This window comes from Rhinatrema bivittatum, chromosome 7 (genome assembly GCF_901001135.1).
Source record: "Rhinatrema bivittatum chromosome 7, aRhiBiv1.1, whole genome shotgun sequence".
Lineage (NCBI taxonomy): Eukaryota > Metazoa > Chordata > Amphibia > Gymnophiona > Rhinatrematidae > Rhinatrema > Rhinatrema bivittatum.
Window position 1 is genome coordinate 13,312,573 of NC_042621.1, and position 26,333 is coordinate 13,338,905.

The 26,333-nt window shown below is 44.9% G+C and overlaps 1 protein-coding gene across 4 annotated transcripts in view; it reads left to right on the plus strand.

The window, feature by feature from the left end:
* The window catches only part of MAF (MAF bZIP transcription factor), a 438,038-nt gene that overhangs the window by 357,712 nt on the left and 53,993 nt on the right, over positions 1-26,333 (plus strand). The window contains exon 3 of one of the 4 annotated variants that reach the window (XR_003857665.1): positions 18,389-18,523. The exons of the other annotated variants lie outside the window; for them this stretch is intronic. The gene's annotated coding sequence lies outside the window, so the exon portion shown is untranslated. The remainder of the gene's footprint in view (positions 1-18,388; positions 18,524-26,333) is intronic. 4 annotated transcript variants of the gene reach the window in all.

Below are 26,333 nucleotides of genomic sequence, written 5' to 3' on the forward strand. Positions count from 1 at the left end.
TCCTCTATGTCTTTCTAGAGATGGAGCGATGAGAAGCGCACACAGTGCTCAACGAGTGGTCGCCCCCATGGATCAATGCAGAGGCAATATGATATTTTCCATTTTATTCTCCGTTCCTTTTCGCATCACTCCTAACTTTCTGTTTGAATTTTTGACCGCCGCCAAGCACTGAGCAGAGTATTACACGGCGCACAAGGTCTTTTTCCTAGGTAGTGATTCCCAATCCAGAACCAGCATGGTGTCCCTGTAGTTGGACTTTTCCATATTAAATTTCATTTGCCATTCAGTTGGCCAGTCTCCTAGTCTTAGAAGGTCCTTCTGTAGTTCCTCACAATCTGTTGCTGTAATCACAAATTTGAGTAATTTTGTGTCATCCACAGATTTGATCACCTCACTGGTTGTTCCCTTTTCTGTTAAAACAAAGCAGGTTTTACTACTGATCCCTGTGGTACTCCATTAATGACCTTTCTTCATTTGGAAAACTGACCTTTTAGTCTTATCTAGAGATGTGAATCGGAACCGGAACCTGGAGGCAGGCGCAAAAGGTGAAATAAAGATTTGGGGGGGGTTTAGAGTAGGGCTGGGGGGGGAAAGGTTAGGGGAAGGGGTGGGAAGGTTAGGGGGAACGGAGGAAGGCAGCATGGCTCGGCACGCAAGGTGCACAATTGTGCGCCGATCCCGGATTTTATAACTTGCATGCGCACATGTAAGCCACGCGCGCATGTTATAAAATCTACCCCATATCGACTCTTCCCCATTAAATCAGGTCTATTCATATGGCTGACAAGTAAAGTTGGGGCAGGATTGGAACTGACGCGCATCTATTTTTTTTAAATTATAAAATGTAGGTGCATAATTTTACCCACATGATTTATTCCCACCGAAGAGGAGGTAGAACTTCATGCAAGTTACTCTATGTGCATTCTTGGGCATTTGTGCCTGAATTTTCAAAGTTGTTTGCATTTAAAATTCCCGGTAAAGTTTGCGTGTAAAGGGCACATGCAGACCCCTCCCCCCGAGGCACACAGTTAACAGTTAAAAAAAAGCATGCTTTTAATGGATGACGCTTCTGACCGACTGGACTCAGGGTCTCCCTTGGCTGCGATGTTTCAGTGTGTCTGTGTCTTAACGCTTTACCTAACCTCTGCCACTGAGTTCTGTGCTCTCCCTTGTTCCTCTCCCACACAATTTGGGTGACATATAACAATATCTATGGGTGTGTGTGTGCACTCTTTATCCTATGTATTATAATTATATATCCAATGCATATCTATAGATATATAGCAGTGCCTATGTAAAAGGATCATCCTATGCTCCATCTCTAAGGTACTGACTGCATGGACTTTCCCGCTGTAATGTACGTTGTTGTACCCCCACCTTCAGTGAATTTGTTTTCAAAAAGGCAGATAATAAAGCATAATAAACAGCCATGTGGCTGCTCAGGTCACATACCTGGACTCCCAATATGATTCCACATACAGTTCAAGCTTCTCTTACCTACCAATGCATTCACTTTGCAGTTCTTCGCTACCTTTCTTCTCGCTCCTTTCACCCTTCCTCGTGAACTCTGCTCTTATCTGCACCCATCTCCTCCACCACCAACTCTCAATTCGCGCTTTCCACCTGGCTGCACTGTTTGCCAAGACAGACATTCACACCCAGTCTAGAAGCTCACCCTTTTGAGGTAGCTTTAAATCTTAAACATTTCTCTAACATGAATACATTTCCTGTAGACTTTTTTTGTCATGCATGTTTGTCTTGACTAGATTGTAAGCTCCAGGAGACAGGGACCATCTGTTATGCATTCTTTTTGGTTTTATTTATCTATATTCCGCTTTTTGGCACTTCAGAGTGTACATTTAGGTGCTGTGGGTATTTTGTGTGTGTCTGTACAGTGCTCTGCACGTCCAGTAGTGCTTTACAAATGATACATAATAGTAATAGCAGAAATACTAACACTGATTTTCAGAACTATGCCCCTAAGTTTGGGATCCTAAATCCAGGCAAATAAATTGCAGTCTCAAATTCAGGATTCTATGAGTTAGGTGCTAAATTTAAGGACGGTTTCACCTGAAAGATGCTCAAGGCTAAACAAAATGTTCTAAATTTAGTTACCAAATTTAGGGACTGAGCTTTTTCTTTTTTGGAAAACCATCCCATTGTCCTTATACTCTTCTTCCAGGAGCTGGCGTCCCAGTGGATAAAGGCTGGACCAGCTTCTGCCTCAGAGGTGGCTGCATGCATGCTTCTAAGATACTATAGTGCGATTTCATAGCAGACTCACATGCTGTTTGAATGAAAGGTATTGTCCACGTGCAGGCTGTTGACTCTTTTTGAATGATGAGGTGCAGTTGACCCCCAGCTGAAGCTGCTGCTTGTTGCTCAATTTCTTAAGTTTTAATAATGGCTGCTTTACTGGAGCACCACTGAGCAGATTTGATTTTGAGGCTCTGCAAAGCTTCATTTCTTTCTTACGAGACTGAGCACAGTTACAGTCACGTTTCCTTTTGTACACAAATAAAAAAAAAAAAAGGTTTGCATGCTGCCAGAGAAATATAGGGACATCCCTCCGACCTTAGCTGGTCACACGTGACCTTCCTTAGGAGCAGCCTTATCATACACAACACCTCCGTCCCACTAATGCCAAGTTATCTCTCACCTTGGAGCCACCATGATGGTATAAGAATCTGTCAGTTCATGCAGTCAAGCATGCAGCAAAAAAAGGTTATGAATGTCTCATTACAGCTCTTAGGAGAGTTTTCACAATAAGGTTATACATATCCTAACTTTTCCTTCCCTTCTACTCTCTCCCTCATACCCACCCCCTTTTCTCTTTTGAGGGGTTTTGTTGTTTTGTTTTTTTTTGCTTTGCACTGTGTATATTTCAGAAAGCCACAGCGATGGTGCATTAACAAAATCAATCCACACTGAATGCAGTAATAGCAAAGCCACCGGGTGGATATTAGAACTCACACAAGTAAGTAAGTCAACAAGGAGAAGGGTGTGAGAATTATATTTGAAATGCAGCGTATCAATCCATAGCAACGGTGCTGTCTTAACATGAAAATCCTTTCTCCATAAATGTTGAATTTTAACCCTTTGAACCCTAGGTTCCTATGGTGATAAACCCGTCAACTCTAATTTCCTCAGGAAAACCAATAATTTTTGTCAGCTATTTTTATAAGTAGTATTGGTTATTTAGTATGGGGCAGATTTTCAAAGGGTTACATGCGTAACCACAAAAACCCACTCCTGCGTGCGCCGAGCCTATTTTGCATAGGCCCTGTGACGCGCGCAAGCCCCGGGATGCGCGTATGTCCTGGGGCTTGAAAAGGGGGTGGGGAGAGGGCGGGGAATGGGCAGGGTGGGGTAGTCCAGGGGTGGGGCGGGGCTGGAGCCTCCAGGCACAGTGGTCATTTGCTGCTGTGCCCGGGATCGCAGGCCGGCAACAAATAGCCCTTTCTATAGTATGGGCAGCAGTTGACCAGTGGCCTCAACCTCTTCAGGTTCCCACTGAGTTTTTAATTGAACTTACCCACTTAGCTCATAAAAACATTTTCAGATTTGATGACCATTTTTTTCTTCAGATTAAAGGCACAGTGATGGGAGCCACCATGTCCCCCTTACATTGCCTATCTTTATGTTGCAGATTTTGAATCCCCTATTGTATACCCTTTTTCTTTCTCCTTACATTGTCACTTGCTAGAGATTTATTCATGGTATTTTTTTTATTTGGCATGGCTCTGAAATTCAATTATTCTTGTTTATTGACTGGTTGAACATACAGGACTCAAACCTCAGATTCATGCATGCCATCAGCACCTATCAAATTCCTTTTTTAGATGTTTTGGTTACTATAAGTGAGAATAAGTTAATCATTTCTTTTTACAAAAAAATCACTGACCAGAATACTTTACTCCTGTATTCTAGCCACCATCCATGTACTCTCTGTGACAGTATACCTATTGGTCATTTTATACCTTTTGACACAATTGTTCTTCTCATCATAATTTTATTGTTTCCCGATGTGTGGTAAGACGTGCTTACAAATGGACTCTTTACATACAGGGACCTACTTTTTACTTAGCGCCCTAAAGTCGTCTCTATGGGTTTGACATGCATTCTGACGTTTTCAGCTCAGGCAGGCCAAATCTGTAAACTGATTCGTCACCATTGGTTGGTCTTTGCCCCCTGAAGTATTTTGGAGACCTTCTTCGATTTGCATTTTATCATGGCTGCAACCTGTGGGACAGCCTTGTCTCCTCAGACTTCATATCGAACCCTACCTACATCCTTTCAAGGTCCTTTCGGACATCAACCTTGTAGGGGGCTGCTTAGCCTGCGACCTATCCCTCATACTAACAACATTTTCTCACCCATTCCTTAAAGTTCCTACAAGTTACTTTTGTCATCTGATTGCAATTCCTCATGAGTGGTCTATATTATCTGCCCCTGCAACCTCCTTTATGTAGGAAAAACCTTGCATCTACTCAAAACCCGCATTTATGAACACTGTAGCAGCATGCAAAGTCATAATGAAAATGCTCTCCTCACCCCACACATTGACATGATAACAATCATTCCATTTCGGACCTATGCTATTTTGCAATTGACTCAGTTATGGCCCACTCCAGAGCGGGTGATAGGGATAGTGTGGACAGAGATGGATTTTCTTCTTACAATCTTTACATCCCCTCGGTCTAAACTGTGATATTGAATGGTCTGTGTTCATGTAATTTGACCCCCGTCTTGTGGTTGGACTTTCTACATCAGGTGACCTCTTCGTGCCATTTTTCTTAGCTTCTTTACCTGTACAACAAACACTTTCATTTCTACATCACTATGAAGCTTGCTAGCTATATTAGTCTCTCTAGGTAAAACTTCAGTTTTATAAGGTGTTTTAATGTTATCTAGTTTCATTCGTTTTTTGCAGTTCTTTGTATTAGATCATTTTACTGTGCAGGTCCTACTCTTTACTTTTTGGATTTCACAGTTCAGTCCCTCTCGAAGAAGCCAGCAGGTGAAACATGGCCATGTCAGGGGGATCACAACATTTGAAATAAGGACTTTGATTGAGCATAGTGATAATTTGTAAAGTGTGAATTATTGGTTGTATGTTCATTCATTTGGATACTTGATGGATTTATATTAAATTCAACATTTATGGAGAAAGGATTTTCATGATATGAACAGCACCATTGCTATGGATTGATACACTTCTTTTCAAGTATAATTCTCACATTCTTCTCCTTGTTGTATTAACAAAATCACCAGAATAACAAAAAATAATAAGATTGGCCTCCATAAATCCACTCAACTTGCTGGGCTTATTTTCATCTTAAAACAATATTGCCACAACTCACTGTTCATAAATGGGAGTTGTGATAAAGAACCAATAAAATACAACGTAGAAGTACACTGACCCTAGAGGTTTCCCAGGTCTCTTCTTCAGACTCTGAAGTCTTGCATGCTCGTGATTAGAAAGATCTGCTTTTTTATTTTTGTTGGTCCTTTAAAAGGCATCACAGCCTACAAAGATTTGTTTTCTCCATGGCTACTTGGTATTGTGTCCCTGTTGCCCTGTTGTGAGGGTGCATTCATCTGATTTCACAAAGGGACTGCAGAATCAAAGGATTCCAAACACAGCACTTTATCCTGGACAGAATTTTATGTGAATGCTACAAGTTGCTCATAAATACCAAATTCACCTGCAGGTTTGTTTTCTGTGTCAGGAATTGGAACATAAAAGTGCAATGAGTGGTTCCCTAAACTTTTATTACACAATGAAACACAGAAGTATTCAAATTAAACATAGCCAGGTGTGTGTAGCTTAATCGGCACAGGATTTCTTTAGGTCCCAGAAGAGTTGTGGACAGACAGGGCCATTTTTGGGCTGGAGCAGAGCCTGGCGCAGTAATGAAATGTGGGGCTCTTTTCACAGGCCGTGTGCTCCCTGCCACCTCCAGCCATGCTTTCCTACCAGCTGGGCCCATGAACAGTCCCAGTGCTTCTCCCCGCTTTGGGAGAGAGCTGGTGGAGTGAGAAGGTGGGAACCCCAATGTGCATCTTGAACCTGGCTCCCTCCTCCCATTGCTGGGCCTGCACTGGGCCCCCTCTGGGCTGGTGCAGTCACACCTGCCGGTGCCTAAAGAGTGCATTGTGCGTCAGAAAGGAAGCCACGCTGTTTGGGACCTGCAGCACACCTTAGCCCTTAGTCGACCTGAGCTTTTAAACATGTACTCAAGTAGCTGAGCTGCTGACGTTTTGTAGCTGCTAAAAATAGGATCAACTTAAAAGCAAAGCTCTCTGGGCAGCTAGCCATGCTCACCTTACACCTTACACCTAATCCTAGCTTGGATTCCAGAGCGCTGGAAAGCTGATCAAGAAATATGCCTTTAATGTCTGGTGAAGGATACATTTTCCAATAAATCGTGCACCTCTTCCATGACTCTCTTAAAAGGTTGTTTGGGAAGCTAAACAGTGCAGTTTTCTTACTGTGCTAATCACCAAAATGTGCTGAAAAATGCACCGAGCGATGCTTTCTTCCACCTGAGAAACAGCTGTCTTATAAGCACCTTACAGATGTGCGACTGACACACATAGTGTAGTGTAAAACTATTACACGCAGTATTTGTTCACTTTCTTTATTTTATTGTACTTTTTGCAGCAGGCTTTTTTTTTTTTGGGGGGGGGGGGGGGGTGGATAAGGCTGGAAATTGTTCAGCTATGCCGCGATCCAAAAGTAAGCATCACCTTACAGTGAGATTCTAGTTTGCTTTCAACCTTGATTCTGAAGGACCTAAGGACAAATGGCAGATTACTGTTGCAAATTAATAAATGTTTGCAACAAAGAGGAAAAAGTGGCCATGTGATGAGAAACTGTACGGGCATAGATAGTCAGGCATATTTGCCCTTTTAAAATGAAGTTACTTAATCTCTATCAATATTCCTTTTAGGCACAGCTAGCAGGCAGCCTAAAACAGCCACCAAATCCGGAAGAAATTGATTTCTAAGGAGCATCTATGCAAATCATTCTCTTTCATTACATTAGTGGCCAGATAAGAAGTTGAGGAATTTCCATGATGTAAAACTTCCAAAGGGAAGAACTGAAAGGAGCAAATATGTGAAGCAGGGAACACATGGCAGTGACGTGGAATAATTAACAGGGAACCAAGCGTCTGTTTCTAATAACGTCTCCTGCTAAATTTCTCTGCTAGCTAAACCCCAGAGTTGGACACCAACATTGCTGGATTCCAGTCATCACTGAGTTACTAACTCTCTGGGTGACCTTGTGCATGTTTCTTCTATTGGATTAGCTCATCATAATTGGGCAATAACAATGCTATCGTTTCTACATATGCAGTCATGCAATATCCAGGCTCTGGAGAGAAAAAAAAAAAAAGGGCCACAGGCCTCCATTATTCTGAAGTGCTGTGACTGCAGGGAGATTCAAGATGCCCCAGGATTATCATGGCTTCTCATGTGATATAGAGGATTACCTATCTTTCTGCAGAATGATTGAAGTGGCTGTTTTCTACTGCTTTTAGCTAATTTTATGTGTCTCCTCATGGACCTGTTGGTCTTCGAGATGCCCTTGGGAGTACTTAATTACATATCTGATTTACTCAGGTGTATGTTTATAAATACATTTTTATATGTTTCAACTTCAAGTTATGCCATAGTTAATTATATTTAAATTATCTGATCTTAAGTGTCATGGTTTTTGTATCTATATGAGTTAGAATTTACGTGTATTCAATTGGAATTTTTGTGTTTGATTATTTGGTTATATTGCGAGGGGAGACCTTGCTATCTGTTGAGAGTCATGAGGCCTTCACAACCTGTTGCAGTCAGGGTTGGGATCTGATCACCAAGGAGAACATGAGCTCTTGAACCACAGCAGAACCCCAGGGTGAGGGTCCAAGGTACATGACATGGGAGGTGAGCATATCTGGGCAGACTGGATGGAGTTTGGAAGCTCTGGGAGACTTGGAACGCTCGAAGATTAGGAATGCTCAGAAACTTGGAACACTCGGAGGCTTGGAACACTTGGAATCTGCTGAACCTGAATGCTCAGGAGCATGACCCAGCAACACAATGCTGGTCTCTGGGGTAGCCCTCTGGTCACTTGAAAGCATTTTCATCCCTGCTGCTTGGGAATGGCATGTGCATCAGGTCAGACGGAGTTCGAGGACAGAAGATAACTCTGGAAACAAGGATGTGAAGAAGGCACTGAGGACTTGGAACTTAACTTGGAACGAGGAGATAACTTGGAACAAGGATTGTCACTTGGAATGAGTTACATGGGCTTGGAGGAGGATCATGGAAATCTGCTGGCTGGACAAGGTCCACAAGACCAGAACTAGGCAACTGGATTATCAGAACAAGGATGGTCTCCGAGGAATTGAACCAGTGAAGACGGAAACAGACCTTGTGCTAATGACGCACCCTACACAGCCCTCTGTGGGCTGGTCATAGACCATGGCAATGGCACACCTGGAAGAATCTGGAAGGAGATTGTGCATCAACGCACCCTGCACAGCTGCCATGACTTGTTCACAGACCAGGCACTGACACATGAGGAAACTCAGGAACTTGACTAGAGAAAGAAGTTGGAGTCTTGGCCCCAGGACTTGGGCAGCAACGCGACCCATACTGTGGGCTGGTCACGGTACATGTGCTCATCTGCAGGGCTCCAAAGACTCAGAAGACTTGGATGCAGGAGCCAATGAGAGACTAGGAACAAGAAACAGGATGGACGTTCAACGAGGAACATGAAGACAATGAAGACCAATGCAAATGCAACCAGGAAATGACAGAAGAGCCCCTTTATAGGGCTGGCTGGAGTATGATGTCATTGGGTGGTGCTGTGGCTTTTCCCACTCTGGGACCTTTAATGATGAGCAGAGGCACGTGCGCCTAGAGGACATTGGATTGCAAAGCTAGAAGAAGAAGGCATCGGCGACACTCAGCCATGATGAGACACAGCGCGGCAGAGCAACTCAGCATCGCATGGGAGTGGCAGCAAGGTTTGGCGACATTGGCGGATTCTCCAGGCCATGCCGAGAAGTGAGCCTTGGCAGCACAAGACCACAGACAACCCAGGGTTGGGGGTGAGTGAGCTGCTTGTAACTTGTCTGTGGATGGCAAGCACAACAAGGACTGAATTGCACAGGCTAGTAAAACAAATAAGTGTGGGAGTAGCTTGCTTATTGCGGCGGTTACTACCCCAAATCAATTAAGTCTGATACTTCACTTGGAATACATATCCAGCGCACCTCACTGCTTCAAGGGCAGGGGGGATGAAGAAAAGAGGATTATATTCAGACAACAACCAACAAGGACTTTACACTTTCGAATAATAGAAGGACTAGGAGGCATTCCATGAAGTTAGGAAGTAGCACATTTAAGACTAATCGTAGAAAATTCTTATTCACTCAATGCACAATAAAGCTCTGGAATTTGTTGCCAGAGGATGTGGTTAGTGAAGTAAGTGTAGCTGGGTTCAAAAAAGGTTTGGATAAGTTCCTGGAGGAGAAGTCCATTAACTGCTATTAATCAAGTTTACTTAGGGAATAGCCACTGCTATTAACTACATCAGTAGTATGGGATCTTCTTAGTGTCTGGGTAATTGCCAGGTCCTTGTGGCCTGGTTTGGCCTCTGTTGGAAACAGGATGCTGGACTTGATGGACCCTTGGTCTGACCCAGCATGGCAATTTCTTATGTTCTTATGACTGAATTGCACAGGCTGGGTAAACAAATAAGAGTGGGAGTAGCTTGCTTATTGCGGCGGTTACTACCCCTAACCAATTAAGTTAGATACTTTACTTCGATGCGGCTCCAGCACTGCTCTCTGCCTCAGTGGCAGGGGGGAAGGAAATTGGAACCAAAAAGTTACCAATAAGGGCTAAGAGTAACAGATAAGTATGAGAAAAATAAGTGTGAAAGCTTGCTGGGCAGACGATGGGCCATTTGGTCTTTTTCTGCCGTCATTTCTATGTTTCTATATTTTTGCTGTTTTTAACTGAGATTGTTATGGATTTAGATTGTGTGGATGAAATGTTTATGTGATTTATTAATGCTGTTTCTTACCTTAAGCACCTTCTGGGTGAAAAGGCACGCGAGTAATTTAAATCAAAAACAATAAACAGTAATGATAAACACTAAGGGCCAGATTTTCAAAGGGGTACGCGCATAAGATATGCCGTACACCCCCCCCCGAAAACCTGGCCGAAGTACCCCTTGCGTGCGCCGAGCCTAAGTTGAGTAGGCTCGGCAGCACGTGCAAGCCCCGGGATGCGCATAAGTCCTGGGGCTTTCCTGGGGGGGGGGGGGGGGGCGGGGGCGTGTCGGGGGGGCGGCGTATCGCGGCGGCACATCATTTGGGGGCGGGGCTGCGGGTGCGGTTCCAGCCCAGGGGCATTTCGGGGGCGTGGCTGAGGCCTCCGAAACGGCTTCTCGGCCTGGCGCGCGCAATTTACGCCTGCTTCAGGCAGGTGTAACTTGTACAACAAGAGGTAGGGGGATCTAGATAGGGCTGGGGGGGTGGGTTAGGTAGAGGAAGGGAGGGGAAGGTGGGGGGAGGCGGAGGGAACGGAGGCCGGCTACACGGCTCGGCACGCACAGGCTGCCAATTTTGGGCAGCCTTGCGCGCGCTGACCCCGGATTTTAATGGATACGCGTGGCTACGTGCATATCTATTAAAATCCTGCGTACTCTTGTTTGTGCCTCGTGCGCGAACAAAAGTCTGCGTGGGCGCAGATTTATAAAATCTACCCCTAACATTGTTAATGCTGTTTTTTTTCTCACATGAAATATGCTTTTGCCATGAAGAAAATAGATTCTCCCAAAATATGGCAAAGACCACACCATAGAGTATGGGCAGATGAATAATTCTTCTGTGGCAGCCAAAGCATAACTAACCCAAAACTTGCCAGGTTTTAAACCAGTGACACTAACTGAAATATCTTCTAACCCACTCTTACACTGGACACGCGACCTCTTTTTGTGGAGTCCCCTGAACACATATCCTATAAAATATGATGCAAAAATGGCTTGGCATTTTTTGCTAAATGCTATTTTATTTTCCCTTCAATGATTATTTTTCAAGGCCATACAAGGACATCAGTCCAGCGATGTTCCATTTTAGCTGCGGCACAGTACTGTCAACTGTGGTAGGAAGACGGTGTAAACGAAGGCAGTGGCATGCATCATACTGATATGCCTTCAAGAAACTTCTCTCTGTATATTGCCCAAATATCTCACCATTTATTAGAACCTAAGTATAATATTTTCCAAACTTGTAGGGAAGTGGGGATAGGTGTTTTACTATATGTACGTTCAAATTAACTAGAGATGGATATCCTCAAAGGTCAGATAGAACATATTCAGGATGTCCAATCAATAAATTGATTTAAAATAAAATGTGATTGTCATTATTTAAGAAAATAAGTTTGCTTACCGTAAATGGTGTTTTCCATAGATAGCAGGATGAATTATCCATTGTATGTGGGTGACGTCATCTGGCGGCACCGAACACACCGCTCTTTCATAGCTAGTAAAGCTTTTGCTCTACTGAGCATGTGCAGGAATTCCCAGTTGGGCATTGACTTATGAGCCCCCTCAATTGATTTCAGAGCTAATTCTTGCTAGGTAGTTGACTCTTCAGGAAGATGGGTGGGTATTTAGTATGGCTAATTTGGCCTAATATCTAGGGAAAACAAAGTTTAAAGTAAGCCAGTTTGCTTCTTCTGTCCTATAATTAGGGCTGAATTAGCCATTACATATGTGGAGTTGCAAGCTGGGGCTTATAGTGGAGCATTTACTGAATAAGCAATATGGACCCCACCATGGAGAGTGGACTACTGGGTGAACAGGTTACACAAAATTGCTTCTCCAAATTTACTGTCACTCTTCGAAAGATTTCTCCAGAAGTAATGGGATACAAAGGTATCTACTGATGGCCATGTTGCAGCTTTGCAGATGTTTTCAAAATAGTACTGAATATAAGGACCGAGTTGGCTAGTCCCATTGGGAACAAAGGTCCCACTGCAAGAAATCTATGTGACGGCGGGATTCTGACACTAGAGAAATTGCTGCTGCCATGTGGCCAGAACAACCAGCACCTCCTTGGCTGAGTTCTGATTTGTGTTCGGTATTCTGTAGACAAGTGATCTGAGAGGATGTGCTCAATCTGATGGAAGGAAAGCTCTCTCCTGCAGAAAACCTATCCACACACCAGTCCATTTCTTGAAATTCACCAGGAAGCCTAGTGTGTGCAGGAGTCATGATTTCTGCAGGGAGATTAATACACCTTCTTGGGACTTCGCTGTCACAAGCCAGTTGCCTAGGCAAAGGAAGACTTGGATGTCCTAATGCCATAGATATACTGCTACTCCAGCAAGGCATTTGATGAAGACCAGCAGTGCTGCTAATAGGCCTAAGGGGAGCACTTTGTACTGACAGCAAGAAGAATCCACTGTAAAGTATAGGCAATGCTACTGGGAAGGAGGGATGGATGGGAATATGAGCATAAGCATCTTTTAGATACAGAGCACACATCCATTCCCCCTTCTGGATGACGTTTTGGGGAATTCATTTTGAATTTCTCCCAGAGAATATGTTTGTTCAGGCTTCTTAAATCCAGGTTAGGTCTCAGTCCCCCAGATTTTGGGGGGATGAGGAAATAGGGGAGTAGAACCCCTGGCCATGGTGATGCAGGGGAATCAGTTCTATCACCTGCTGTTCCAGGTGGAGTTGCGTCAAGTGAGACAGATCCAGATTGTATTTCATTTATTTATTTTATTTAGATTTTTATATTCCGCTTTTTGCACTTTTTTTTTTCAGCAAAGCAGATTACATTCAGGTACTATAGGTATTTCCCTGTCCCCAGAGGGCTTACAATTATCCGGCTATCTAGCAGCCACTGAACTTGTCTTTTAAAAGCATAAAAGATACACCTTGCAGAAGACTGTGGCGAGGGACTGCACTGCCATGTATTGTTCCTTAATTTGAGCTAATTTTTCTCTGAGATTTTCTCTGAAAGAGTCATCATCCAAGCAGGTCATTTCCTCTAACGTTTTGTGGACATCCTTGCATAGGTTAGTGGCTCTCAACCAGGCCATGCGGAGAGCTCCGATGGAGTTTGATGAGGAGCTTCTGTTGGTATCAAATACTTTGTAGACAGAACAAATAAGATGTTCTGTCTACTCTTCAGTATCTAGAAGGGGCTGAGGGTATGCAATAGGGATATGCAGCACGGACGGATTCGTCCGATTCGGTATTCGTATTTGTCGGTACCCAAATCCGTTGCATCCATTTTTGGGGGATCCCGATTCGTCCATTAGTTATATATGATATTCGTTTCCCAGGTCCTGGAGCGATCTGCTACATGCGGGCCGTCGGCTGCCGGTATTCAAAATGGTGCCGATAGCCTTTGCCCATACTATGTCACAGGGGCTACCGGTGCCATTGGTCGGCCCTGTCACATGGTAGGAGCACAAGATGGCGCCGGCCATCTTGTCCTACCATGTGACAGGGGCTGACCAATGGCACCGGTAGCCCCTGTGACATAGTATGGGCAAAGGCTATCGGCACCATTTTGAATACCGGCAGCCGACGGCCCGCATGTAGCAGATCGCTCCAGGACCCCCGCTGGACCACCAGGAACTTTTGGCAGGTCTTGGGGAGTTCAGGAGGGTGGGGATTTTATTTGTTAATGATACGTTGCATTCGTGGGGGTTCGCCATACGTTTCAGAACCCCACGAATGCAATGAATATAGACATATATGTTGCGGATTGCGCATTCATTCAAAACGAATGCACATCCCTAGTATGCAACTCTGTCTTCACTGGCTGGAAGAAAGGGTTTCAGTTTATGTATACATTCATGTAATATTGTACCATATAGAATTGCTGAGTTGAAATGCATGCATTAATCATGGAGCTTTGAAACATCTTTTTGGCAGAGTTAAGAACATAAGAACATGCCATACTGGATGAGATCAAGGGTCCATCAAGCCCAGCATCCTGTTTCCAACAGTGGCCAATCCAGGCCATAAGAACCTGGCAAGTACTCAAAAACTAAGTCTGTCCCATGTTACCATTGCTAGTAATAGCAGTGGCTAATTTCTAAGTCAACTTAATTAATAGCAGGTAATGGACTTCTCCAAGAACTTATCCAATCCTTTTTTAAACACAGCTATACTAACTGCACTAACCACATCCTCTGGCAACAAATTCCAGAGTTTAATTGTGCGTTGAGTGAAAAAGAACTTTCTCCGATTAGTTTTAAATGTGCCACATGCTAACTTCATGGAGTGCCCCCTAGTCTTTCTATTTTCCATAAGCATAAATAACTGATTCACATCTACCCGTTCTAGACTCATGATTTTAAACACCTCTATCATATCCCCCCTCAGCCGATTCTTCTCCAAGCTGAAAAGGCCTAACCTCTTTAGTCTTTCCTCAGAGGGAAGCTGTTCCATTCCCCTTATCATATATATCCTGGTTTTCTTTGCTGTTTTAAGAGTCAATTCCACAACCACAGATTGATGGGTCAATTTCACTAGTCCAAACCCTGGCAATTTTTGAACTCTGTATTTAAGATTGAGTTTCTTTGCCATTGGGCTGCAGAATATAGGAGTTTCCTACATTCATTTTTGTAATTCTTGCAGGATACTAGGGACTGGCCACACTAAGGGTGTGGCCAGTCCCTAGTAGCCTGTCCCTAGTTACAGCGGTTGCTACCCCTAATTGAGCTGGACGTTCACTTGGATGCAGATACGGCACTGCTCTCTAAATTGGTGGTGGGGTGGAGGGGAATTAGGGCTGGAGGGTACTGGAAGCCAATAGTAACAGGTGGGAGAGAAAAAAAGGGGAAAAAATGGATAAAGTGCGTAGCTTGCTGGGCAGACTGGATGGGCCGTTTGGTCTTCTTCTGCCGTCATTTCTATGTTTCATATGTTTCTATGTTTCTATGACTGGGAAGGCAGTTGGCTCTGCTGGTGTTTCTAGATTTGGAGGTGACCCAAGAAGCATGCATGAGGATGTTTGTCCTTATGCACATTAACTTTGAGCACTTTCCCCAACTTGTCCAGAATCCTAGCGTAGGAAAAGTTTTTTAGTGGAGATGAGTGTTCCAGAGGTCTGGAGAGGGTTCACAGGGGATCTCTGTCAATCCTTCAGGAGGAGGACAGACTACATTTTCTCTGAGATTTGCACAGTTCATCCATTTCCAGGCCCTCAGCCTCTAGGTATGTGGAGACATCCATCCATTCCCAATTGTAACTTGGCCTACTCATGCTTAGGACCCAGATAGCACTGCATATGTTGTGTAGCACTATAGAAATGTTAAGTAATAGTAGTAGTAGAAAATGGAAGCAGAAGTCATGTCTATGGGTGATGGATATTTTCCTTCCACAAACACAGTCTTTGAATCCACTGACCGTGGTTTTTGTTTCTGAAGAAAAAAATTTTCATTGGGGGTGCTAGAGGGCACCATATAAAATAGCAGCCCGAGAGATTTGTTCCTAAATCTTTCTAGATATAGGCTACTTACATCACTAAAGACAATTTTTTTCTTGGACATTCGGGCCTCAGGACATATCTAACTTGAATTTTTTTTTTTTTTTAAGGGTTGCATTGAAAAGTGCTCTTTGGGGGCTGCTGAGGCAACTTTAAAATCAAAAGTTAGTAAAGTTTTTACAGAATAAACAGAGAGAGAAAGGTATATATCTGTGCTGGTGCTCGGATGAAAAAAGACTGAAGGGGTTCACGAGACAGTGCTTGAGTGGCACATCCTGCACATGCTCAGTAAAGCAAAAGCTGTACTAGCCATGAGAGAGAGATCCTTTTGGTGCTTCCAGATGATGTCACCCACATGTAATGGCTAATTCAGCCCTGCTTATGAATGGAAAATCACATTTATCTTACAAAATCTTTGCAAAAGAATTAATAAATGATATGCATTTTATGGTTATCTTTTTCCCTGAAAAATGTAGGGTTATGGAGTGGAGGGTGGAACTTTTTAGTTTGGGGTTGTTTTTTTTTTTTTTTTTTGCTTATTTTTTCTGTGTAAGACCTTTTATTTGCTTGTAATTTGGCATATGGGACCTATGAAATACAGTTTGATGTGCCTCTTGTGCAGGCTAAATAAAGTGTGGTATACAAAGTGGCTTTACCCTGCCATCCTGCCTGTAAATGAGGGAGCAATACACGTAAATTAGGTTTTTTTTACCAGGACCTCCATACCTGCTATTTTCTGTGGACATAGCAAAGCCTGACAATTTCTTACTTGCCTGGGACCAGGTGTAAAATTTTTAGCAAGCCCAGAAAGTTTAAAAATCCCACTTGCAAACCAACCCTCAACCCTGTCACAAACATGGAGGTCAGCATACCCTGATGCTCCCCCTCCCTTCACACAAGTCACCTTTAACGGCACACTGGATCCCCTCCCACCTTCTTCCAGCCCCAACGTCCTCAACAAAGGCACCATAACCCAATGGTCCTCCTCCTGAAACCCCTTGGAGTCACTTACAAAGGCCTTCTGGTCCAATGTCCTCCTTCCTCTCGGCACATCTAGGAGTCACCTGCTGGCCCAGCAGCCTCCTCCCTACCCTCAAGCAGGCAGGACTGTTGCTGGGAAAACGGCATCCCGGACGAGGCTTGCTATCGGTGCCCTCCCCCGTGGCACTTACCTTCCCCAACTAGCTGAGAGCAAATCGGGCTGGATCCTATCGCCAGCCAGAGAGCATGCAGGGATTGTATGATTTAAGTAAAAGAGCCATGTGGTGCACAGCTCACCTGGGCAGTAGTCTCCAGTTTTTCCAGCTCTTTGCCCCACTTTGAGTCTCCTTCAGCGCGGAATGTAGCATTGTGGGCTAAGCAGCACCCCGGGGCACTGGGGATCAGGGAGTTTCCCCCTGTGATGACAGGACTGGTCAGGCAGAACCTTACTGCGGTGACAGTAGAACTCCAGTCAGGTACCTGCCTTGCCCTTGCCTTGTTTAAAGACATTTCTGACCGTTACATACAGTCTTCAAGTAGGAATATCACTCGGGCCTGAGGCATAAGAGGTAGATTTTTTTGGGGTGGGGGAGGGGAAAGTTTGTGTCCTGCATAAGATGTCAGGTGCCCTGCTGAAAAATAAGCACATCTGGGAGCAGGCAGGGGTATGTGAGTGTTCTAAACTCCCCTGCCCTTCCTGACTCTTCCCAAAATTATTTTAAAAAGAAATTGGGCTTATGTATTTCCGACTCTTTTTTTTTTCCTTTGCTTGTAAGGACTAAAAACAAAGGCCACCACGGAGTGAGGAACACTCTCATCACCATTTTTGTCAATTCCCTAATCATGTTTTTTTTAAATAAAGATGCTTTTAAACAGTTACCTTTCAGGTAGCATGCTATTTTTTTTTATTAATTTTACATTTTTTAAATGAAAAAAATGGATGTGAGAATTAACAACAGCGAAAAAAAAATGAGTCTGTTTCCCACTGTGGGAGGGGAGGGGGGTAACGACTCATCTTTTATGATTTGCCTCCGTTCTGTGATGCTCGGATATCTGACTTCAGGTTTAATTGACATTATTTGCATGAGAGGAAGTGTAACAACCTTGCAGTAAGAGGGACAGTCCCCGGCTGTGAAGTGAGTGTGGCAATCGCTACCTGAGGAAGTTTAGCAAGAAAGAAGTCATTAGCAATTCTGTCCTGGTGGCTTCTCGGCGGTTCATTGAGGTCAGAGCACGCTTTAGACTTTTGACTGTTTCCAACATGTGAAAAACAGAAGACACTTACCATCTTCATAAATCCTACAACATGCATAGGTAAAGCTAAGCCGTACATTTTCAAACAGAATCTATGTGGCACGGTTTTTCAGAATGTTTTTCAGAAAGTTCCGGAGTTCTGGGTTTAGCTGTTGCTGTACCGCCAAACTGGAAAGCAGAAAGCTGTGATCATGAAATATTTAATGCTTGCATTTTCATTCCTAGGCCTTGTGATTGAAATGTGGCTGAAAAAAAAAACCTTCAAAATGAGGTAAAAGTAACATTTATAGGGAAAATGCAGCTTCCTAAACCTGTCCTGGTGACCCCACAGCTGGTTAACTTTTCAGGATATCCTCAATGTGCCTGAAATACATTTGCATACATTGGAGGCCCAGTACATGCAAATGTATCACATGCATATTCATTAGAGATATCCTGAAAACTCGACTGGGTGTGGGGTTATCGGGACAGATATGGGAATCCCTGCTGTACATTTGAAAATCCTTATAACAGTACGCCCTACCTTGAGAGTATTTTGCTCAATAAATGCTCCCATGTCTGTAGCAAGATTTATTTGTTCTTTGGATCATGTGGAGTCATGCTTTTGTATCTCTGTCATTCCACAGATTCCTGATAAATCCACTTTTAAGCTGTAAACCAGTGGTTCCCAAACCTATCCTCTCGACCCCCAACCAGTTGTGTTTTCAGGATCTGCAATGAAGGTGCATGGGATATATTTGCATACAATTGAGGTAGTTCAGGTAAATATACAAACATACAGTATCTCTTGCATATTCCTTGAAAATCCAATTGGTTGGGGGTCATGAGAACAAGTTTGGGAGGCACTGACTATACTTGATCGTTTTTGTTACTTTTTAATAATTATGTTGCTGAGTTTGACATCCCAGAGCCAAGGTCCCCAAACTCAGTGCTTGAGAGCTGCAAAAGTAGATGCATGACCTAAATTATTATAATCCACCTTGAGATTATTCTTGGTAAAAGGTGGAATATCAAGAGGATGATATTCAGTGCTACTTAGCTGGATAAATTAGGACTTATCCGGCTAAGTAGCAATGACTGAATATCTGGCCCCGCTGAATGGCCATCACCTAGCTGGATAATTAATTATCAGGCTAAATAGTTAGCTAGCTAAGTGGTGGGCAGGGGAGGAGCCAACTTAGATGGATATTTAGAGTTAGCTAGATAACTTATCCATCTAAGGGCCTCATTTTCTAAAGTATCGCAGGCATGCGGTACTTTAGAAAAATGCGATAATGAGGGGCGGGGGGCTGAAACGGGGGAGGCGGTCCTGTGCAAGCCGGCAGCGATCGCACCTCCGCGGTGCGATCGCTGCCTATTTCGCGCCAAAAAGCTACACCTTCTATGGTGGAGTTATTGGGCGCGATGCCGGCAGCAAAAAGGCCCTTACCTTTTCGCTGTCCAAGCCATCGTCGCAGAGTCAGCCCCGGTGACACCCTGACTCCTCCTCTTCCGGGGCCGACTCCGCCCCGATGTAGGTAGCACAGGCGTGCGCTACCTTCGCTTGCTATCACAGGCTTGTTAGCGCAAGCCTGCGATAGCCTTGGAAAATAAGGTCCTAAGTCTGGTTGACCCATAGGGCTGTCCTAAAGTTAGCTGAATAAATTTATCCAGATAATTTTAAGGTAGCTGGATATATTCTATGGAGCAGCTGCACCGCTGAATATTTGGGCTAATTTAGCTGATAAGTTTATCCAGCTAACTAGCCGAGCTATACAGAGGCTGAATATGGACCTACAAATGCCAACAAATAAATAAATATATAAGATAAATTTACAGAGTATTTTAATATTTATTAAAATGTATTATCCATATAAATCACATATAACAGTTCTTGACAGATTACAGAAGGAGTCACAGACATAATAAAAAACACAAACTACATTAAATAAAAACATAAACAGACTAACAAAAAATAATCAATTAAGGTGTTGAGAAGCGGGGGTGTTTTTTGTGCCCTTGGGCCTCAGCCCGACCCCAGACGGATCCAGGACCGAACCGAGGGTTGACGGCATGTTCCAGCATGGCTGACGGTCTTACCCTCTGCCAGGCCTGCAAGCTCCCAAGGCCAACAACATGATGATGTTGGAATGTGAATGGTCCTCCGACGATTCCGAGCCCTTTTGGATCTGCCGCTTGGATCGGCATGGAGCAGCAGGCCTGGCCTGAGGACGAGGGAATGGGCCTTGACATGAAGACATAACGCCAAGGTCGATGAAACGGCATCACAGATGAAGACATGACACCAAGGCTGATGCGGATGGCATCAGAGACAAGGGCTGGCACAAGACATGACACCAAGGTAGTTAAAGACATGATACCAAGGCTGATGTGAAGAAATCACGGACCAATGGTCGATGCGACGGCATCCCGGACCAGGGTCGATGCGACGACATCAGGAACAAGACGTTGACATGATACCAAGACTGATGCAACGGCATCCACGATGAGACGAGGAACTTGACGAAGTCCAGATGAGATGAGAGCTGGGAGGGTGAACATTGGCACTGTCTCTCAGGGCCCCCTACACAGTCCACCCGCGGGACTCTTCATGGACCACCCTGTCCCACTGTGCGCCGTACACAGCCCGAGGAGGCTGGTCACGGACCACGCTGAGAACGGGACGAGCACAGGGAAGGATCCAGTCGAGGTGGGACTCTGACGACGAAGCCAGATGTCATCCGAAGCTCCACAAAGGCTGGCAGGACATGATGGCTCAGGAGCACAGGAACGAATTCCACCTGTAGGCAACTCCACGCTCGGGAAAGACGTCATCCGAGAGAGCAACGGCCGACAGGACCAGAAGGCTCAGGAGCGCTGAAACGAACACCAAGAAGGGCAGGACACCAGGGATGAAACACCAGGAGACGAACATCAGGACACCTGGACGAGGACCTCAGGCACGAAGACTTGACGTGACATGAAGAGAAGACGAAACGAAGAGGAGCTCCACGAAGAAGACCTGATGGAGCACTGGCAAGCAGGAGCCTCCAGAGTGAAGTAACTCTGATGCAAGGCGAAGACTGAAGTGACGTTGCAGCCCTTTATAGGGCTGGAGCAGGAAATCAGTCCTTAGGTGGGGCCAGCACACTTCCTGTGTCTGGCCCTTTAAATACAGTAGAGAGGCATGGCCGTGCGCCTAGGAGGAACAGGAAGCTGGCTGTGCAGGACCATGGACAGCGTTAACATCGCGACGAAGCAGGGCAGGCCTGAGAAGCAGGCCCCCGCTGCAGGGGACCCTGGGGCGGCTCCAGCTGCCAATCCAGCCCGGGCTTGCAGCCTGCAGCCCCGGGGGACGGTGACGTCGGTGGCAGCTCCTGTGCCATAAAGAGAAGCAGTAAAGTCCGCGGCTCTGGCCGCGGTGAAGATGACGTACCAGAGCGGCCTCTGGGCCGCAAGGAGAACTTAAGTCCGCGGCTCCAGCCACACAAAAGGGCCCAACTTCGGCGGCACCTTGCTGCGACAAGGCAGGACAGAGCCAGCTTTCCGGGCCGCAGGGAGAAGCACAGACCGCGGCTCCGGCTGCGTCAGGGAGAAACAGCATGGGGGAAGGTGAGTGCAACCTGCTCATGGGGGTTAGCTCCACGGACAGGGTTCCATAACAAGATTAATGTTGGATGTCCAGCAGACACTAAATCAACCTAAAAGATAATACTGCCATTTGAGAACCTTATAGCACAAAGGGCTGAGTAGATGTCTATTATAAAGATTGCTCAGATACCTCCTGACCATAAGCCTGCTAAGGAAATAGGAAGTAAGGCATGCAAATAGATCTCATGCATATTTATTGTGGAGACCCTGAAAATCAGACTGGTTTGCAGCACTCGAGAACCAGATATGGGAATCCCTGCCCCAGAGTAGCAATAATTGCTAGCCTTTTATTTTCTTGATAACCAGGAGTCATCTGGTTGCATTGTTGGCATGCCCTTAATCTCTGGATCAGTTTTTATCAACCAGATCCTAGAGGATTACTCAGCTAGTTTAGTTTTTCAGGGTAACCATAATAAATTTACAAATTTGCATGTTATATTGTATTATTCTTATATATATATATATATATATAGCCTTCCTTCAACAGAAGTTTGACTCAAAGTGGTTTCCATAAACACAATAGTACAATAATCAAAATAATAACATAGTACATCAATGAAATACATCTCTTGCATATTCATTGTGGATATCCTCCAAATCAGATTGCCAGGTGGTTCTCAAGGACCGGGTTGCAAAACACTGCTCTAAATTACTAATTCCAGTCTGACTTTGGTTGGTACTAGTTGAAAAATGTTGTTGAATGAGTTGGTGGCCTCAGTTCAGTACAACCCATCATTACAGCTGGCACTAAGTGGCACCCTTATTTTTAGTCTCAAGAAAAAGGTCACATTAAATGAGCATGAAAATTGAATTATCCTCTCATCTCTTAACAATGGCATATTTAAAAAAAAAAAAAAAAAGTCTATTGTATGTCGATATTGCTGCTACCCTCAGGCTGCCATTGTGATCCTGTTTATTAGAGACATTAAATTCACTAGAAAAAAAATTACAAAACAAATAAAACAGATTCATTCTTGTCCAAGGCACTTGACTGTAGCGCTACATACATCACTACTTTAGGCTCAATGTAGGTAGGGTGATTTAATAGCTTGGAAGAAGAAGAAAGAGCTACAATTTTAATCTCCCTTGTTTTTGAACAAGACTGGAGTATGATAAGCCTTTGTACCCAGTGCCTAAAGAGGATGCTTCACCCAATGCTCCAGAGACCTTGCTTCAGGCTACTTCACTCACATGCAGTGCCAGAAATCTTGCTACAAGCTGCTTCACCCACAGCCTCAATAGGGACCTAGATCCTAGCACCACCAAAGACGTTGGTGGTGCCAGGAGGGGCTGCACTGGGAGGGAGGAATTCTGTCAGGGGAAAAAGGCATGTTTGCTACTTTTGAAGCGAGTTCTGCCCAGTTCAGGGCCTGGGCTTTATTCACAGAGCCACAGAATGGCTTAGATATAGCCAACTCAACATTAGAGCTGGCTTGTGTGTGGCCCCACCCCTGAGGATCTGGATTGGTCCTCAGGGGTGGGGCTGGGACACCTCACAGGTGTTCCCAGCATTTAGACGGCATGGAAGCCATAGAGAAGTGTGGGATCCCGGAAGAGGCCCATGAGTTCTTGAATATGTAATACAGTTCGTCTACTCTTCTCTGCAGTCAGAAGACTTACCCTCATCTGGGTCTATATTGTTATGGAAGGGGGTGCACATTTGTGCAACCTGCGCGCGCCGAGCCCGGCGCGCGCTGCCTGTTCCCTCCGAGGCCGCTCCGAAATCGGAGCGGCCTCAGAGGGAACTTTCCTTCCGCCTCCCCTCACCTTCCCCTCCCTTCCCCTACCTAACCCACCCCCCCCCCCCCGGCCCTATCTAAACCCCCCCTACCTTTGTTGGCAGATTTACGCCTGCTGAAAGCAGGTGTAAATCTGTGCGCGCCAGCGGGCTGTTGGCGCGCCATCACCCAACCCGGGAGCTGGTCCGGAGGCCTCGACCATGCCCCCGGGCCAGCACCACGCCCCCGGTCCCACCCCAAACCGCCCCCTGACCCCCAGACACGTCCCCTCCCGCCACTTTTACGAAGCCCCGGGACTTGCGCGCGCCAGCGGCCTATGCAAAATAGGTGCGCCGGCGCGCGTGCACTGCGCGTGTAAATCCGGCCGGATTTACGCGCGCAGGGCTTTTAAAATCCGGCCCTAAAAGTGGGGTAGATTTTCAGACGAGCGCGAACAGCCTACTTTTGTTTGCGCTCCAGGCGCAAACAAAAGTACGCTGGATTTTAGTAGATACGCGCGGAGCCGCGCGTATCCACTAAAATCCTGGATCGGCGCGCGCAAGGCTATGAATTTTGTATAGCCGGCGCGCGCCGAGCCGCGCAGCCTACCCCGTTCCCTCCAAGGCCGCTCCCAGAGGGAGGCGTAAATCCCCGCGCGCCAGCGGGCCTCCTGCGCGCCGGACCGCGACCTGGGGGCGGGTACGGAGGGCGTGGCCACGCCCCCGGGCCGTAGCCACGCCCCCGTACCCGCCCCCAAAACGCTGCCGACACGCCCCCGAAACGCCGCGACGACCGGGCCCGCCCCCGACACGCCCCCGACACGCCCCCCCTCCGAGAACCCCGGGACTTACGCGAGTCCCGGGGCTCTGCGCGCGCCGGGAGGCCTATGTAAAATAGGCTTCCCGGCGCGCAGGGCCCTGCTCGCGTAAATCCGCCCGGTTTTGGGGGGATTTACGCGAGCAGGGCTCTGAAAATCCGCCCCAGTGTGATGGGAGAGGTAAGAAGAGAACCAAGACAGGACAAAGTGAGGGCAGAGTATCAAGGAGTAGGTAGTGTTGAAAGCAGCAAGTAGGTCAAGGTGGATGAGTAGTCTGCAGCACATTCACTTCTCCCCTAAACATCAAGACTATCGTTTTGGAAACTCACCTGCTCTTCACTGGCATCCTGTGAGATGAGCTGCTCCCATTTCTCTTTCAAATAGTGTAATGGACTACTACCAGACCCACCCATCTAGCAACATCACTAATACCTACAGTAATAACATGCTAAATTATTTACAGTAAATATTTTTCTTTGAAAATCTATTTATAACCTTAGCAGTTTATACTGAACTGCGAGCAAAGGAATAACCATTATATAGCTATGGATAAATCCTTTTCTGAAAATAATACATGTGGAAAGCTAAGGGCCCAGAAACACAGGAGACAGGTAGCACAGGGCGAGCTAATAAATTCTCATGTCACTCCTAGTTGCTTTGTCACTCTGTGCACATTAAGTTCCATTTCATCTTCTCCCCTACACCTGGTAAACATAACCAGCCCATGGCTCTTTTATATCTTGCTCAATCTGCCGTCTGTATGAGGAACTGCATGGTTAAACAACCAGTGATATAAGTAAGCTTTTCTTGTGCCTTGAAAGATGAAACAGGAATAGCTGGTGATACAAAGGTCAACAGGAATCTCAAACACCACTGCAGACAAGAAAACTCCTATTATAGAGTTTTACACCCCAACTACAGTGTTCTATTGACAATAATCTGCAGTTTTCACTGCTCTAATCCAAGCTGAACTTTACAGTTTAATGCTAATTTTTGGAACCATTTACACTTTCACATTTACAGTTTATCCTTTTCACCCCAACACCACATGGTAGGAAGATTATTTGTTGGCAATAACTACCTATTATCATAGGCAATATTTTGACTAAAGGGGCCTCACAGTCCTTATCTGCCATCATATTCTATATGCCATTGGAATTGTGATAAATTGCATTAACATGGATTAATAAAACACACCTGAAATGTATAAATGCAGAACCTATTTGAGCCTCTGGAACTTGACAGATTTTGCAGTTGGAAAGGAGAGAGTACTCCAGGAGCTGTCAGGTTAGGCAGAGCAAAAGTTCATTTGCTAATAAACTGCAGCATAGTAGCAATGCACTTTTCCCGTATAAAAATCACAGGGACGATATGCATCAGTATAGCCTGTGTGTGCTAGACGCTTATGATTACTTCATTGGAAAACTGCTGCAGGCAGTGCTTCTCTGCTCTTAAAGTTGCAGGCTCTAGATCTAGGACTGCAAAGAAAGGATGTATACAAGCATCACAGTAATGTTAATATTATAAAACTTTGAGACAATGTTTGCGGAGGAAATGCATTAAAATACCTATTAGATATAAGTGGTCTGTTCTTAAAAAAAAAAAAAAAAAGATGTATTCTGTTCCAGTGGGACTGCTTTTTAAAAGAAGGCTCAAAATAATTTGTATGCCACATCATATATCATTAGGAATATTTACATTGTGATGGTATTATTACAAAACTAAAATAATTGCCTACAGAAATTTGTCTAGATCAAGTGCAGTGTACTGGCTGCAAAGCAGCACATGAAAGCCTGCTCATTACCAGCTCTGTTTTAATTGACTCCAGCTTTCTCTGCTTCTATATATATATATTTTTTTTTTTTATTTTTTTTTTTGGGCTGAGAAAGAGACATCAGCAGAATGAAGAAAATTGCTTTCAGAGTAGAAACACTGTAAGCTGTTCTGCTATATTTCTAATAATTCAGGAACAAAAAAAAAAAATGTGCGCTATTAGCTTGATTGTGGAATACATCCAGCTGAGGGTTGATAATTAAACAGCCACCACCAGTGGCTGAATGGCTATTGGAAGTTGCAGCCCTTGACTTCCACTGGCTATCATATTGGTTTCCATGCAACCAATCACCCCTGCCTCTCTACATAAGAACAAAAGAACATAAGAAATGCCATACTGAGTCAGACCAAGGGTGATCAAGCCCAGTATCCTGTTTCCAACAGTGGCCAATCCAAGTCACAAGTACCTGGCAAGTACCCAAACATTAGATAAATCACAAGCTACTATTGCTTATTAATTACTGTAACAGCAGTTAATGGATTTACCCCCTAGAAACTTATCCAAGCCTTTTTTAAACCCAGTTACACTAACTGCTGTAACCATATCCTTTAGCAATGAATTCCAGAGCTTAA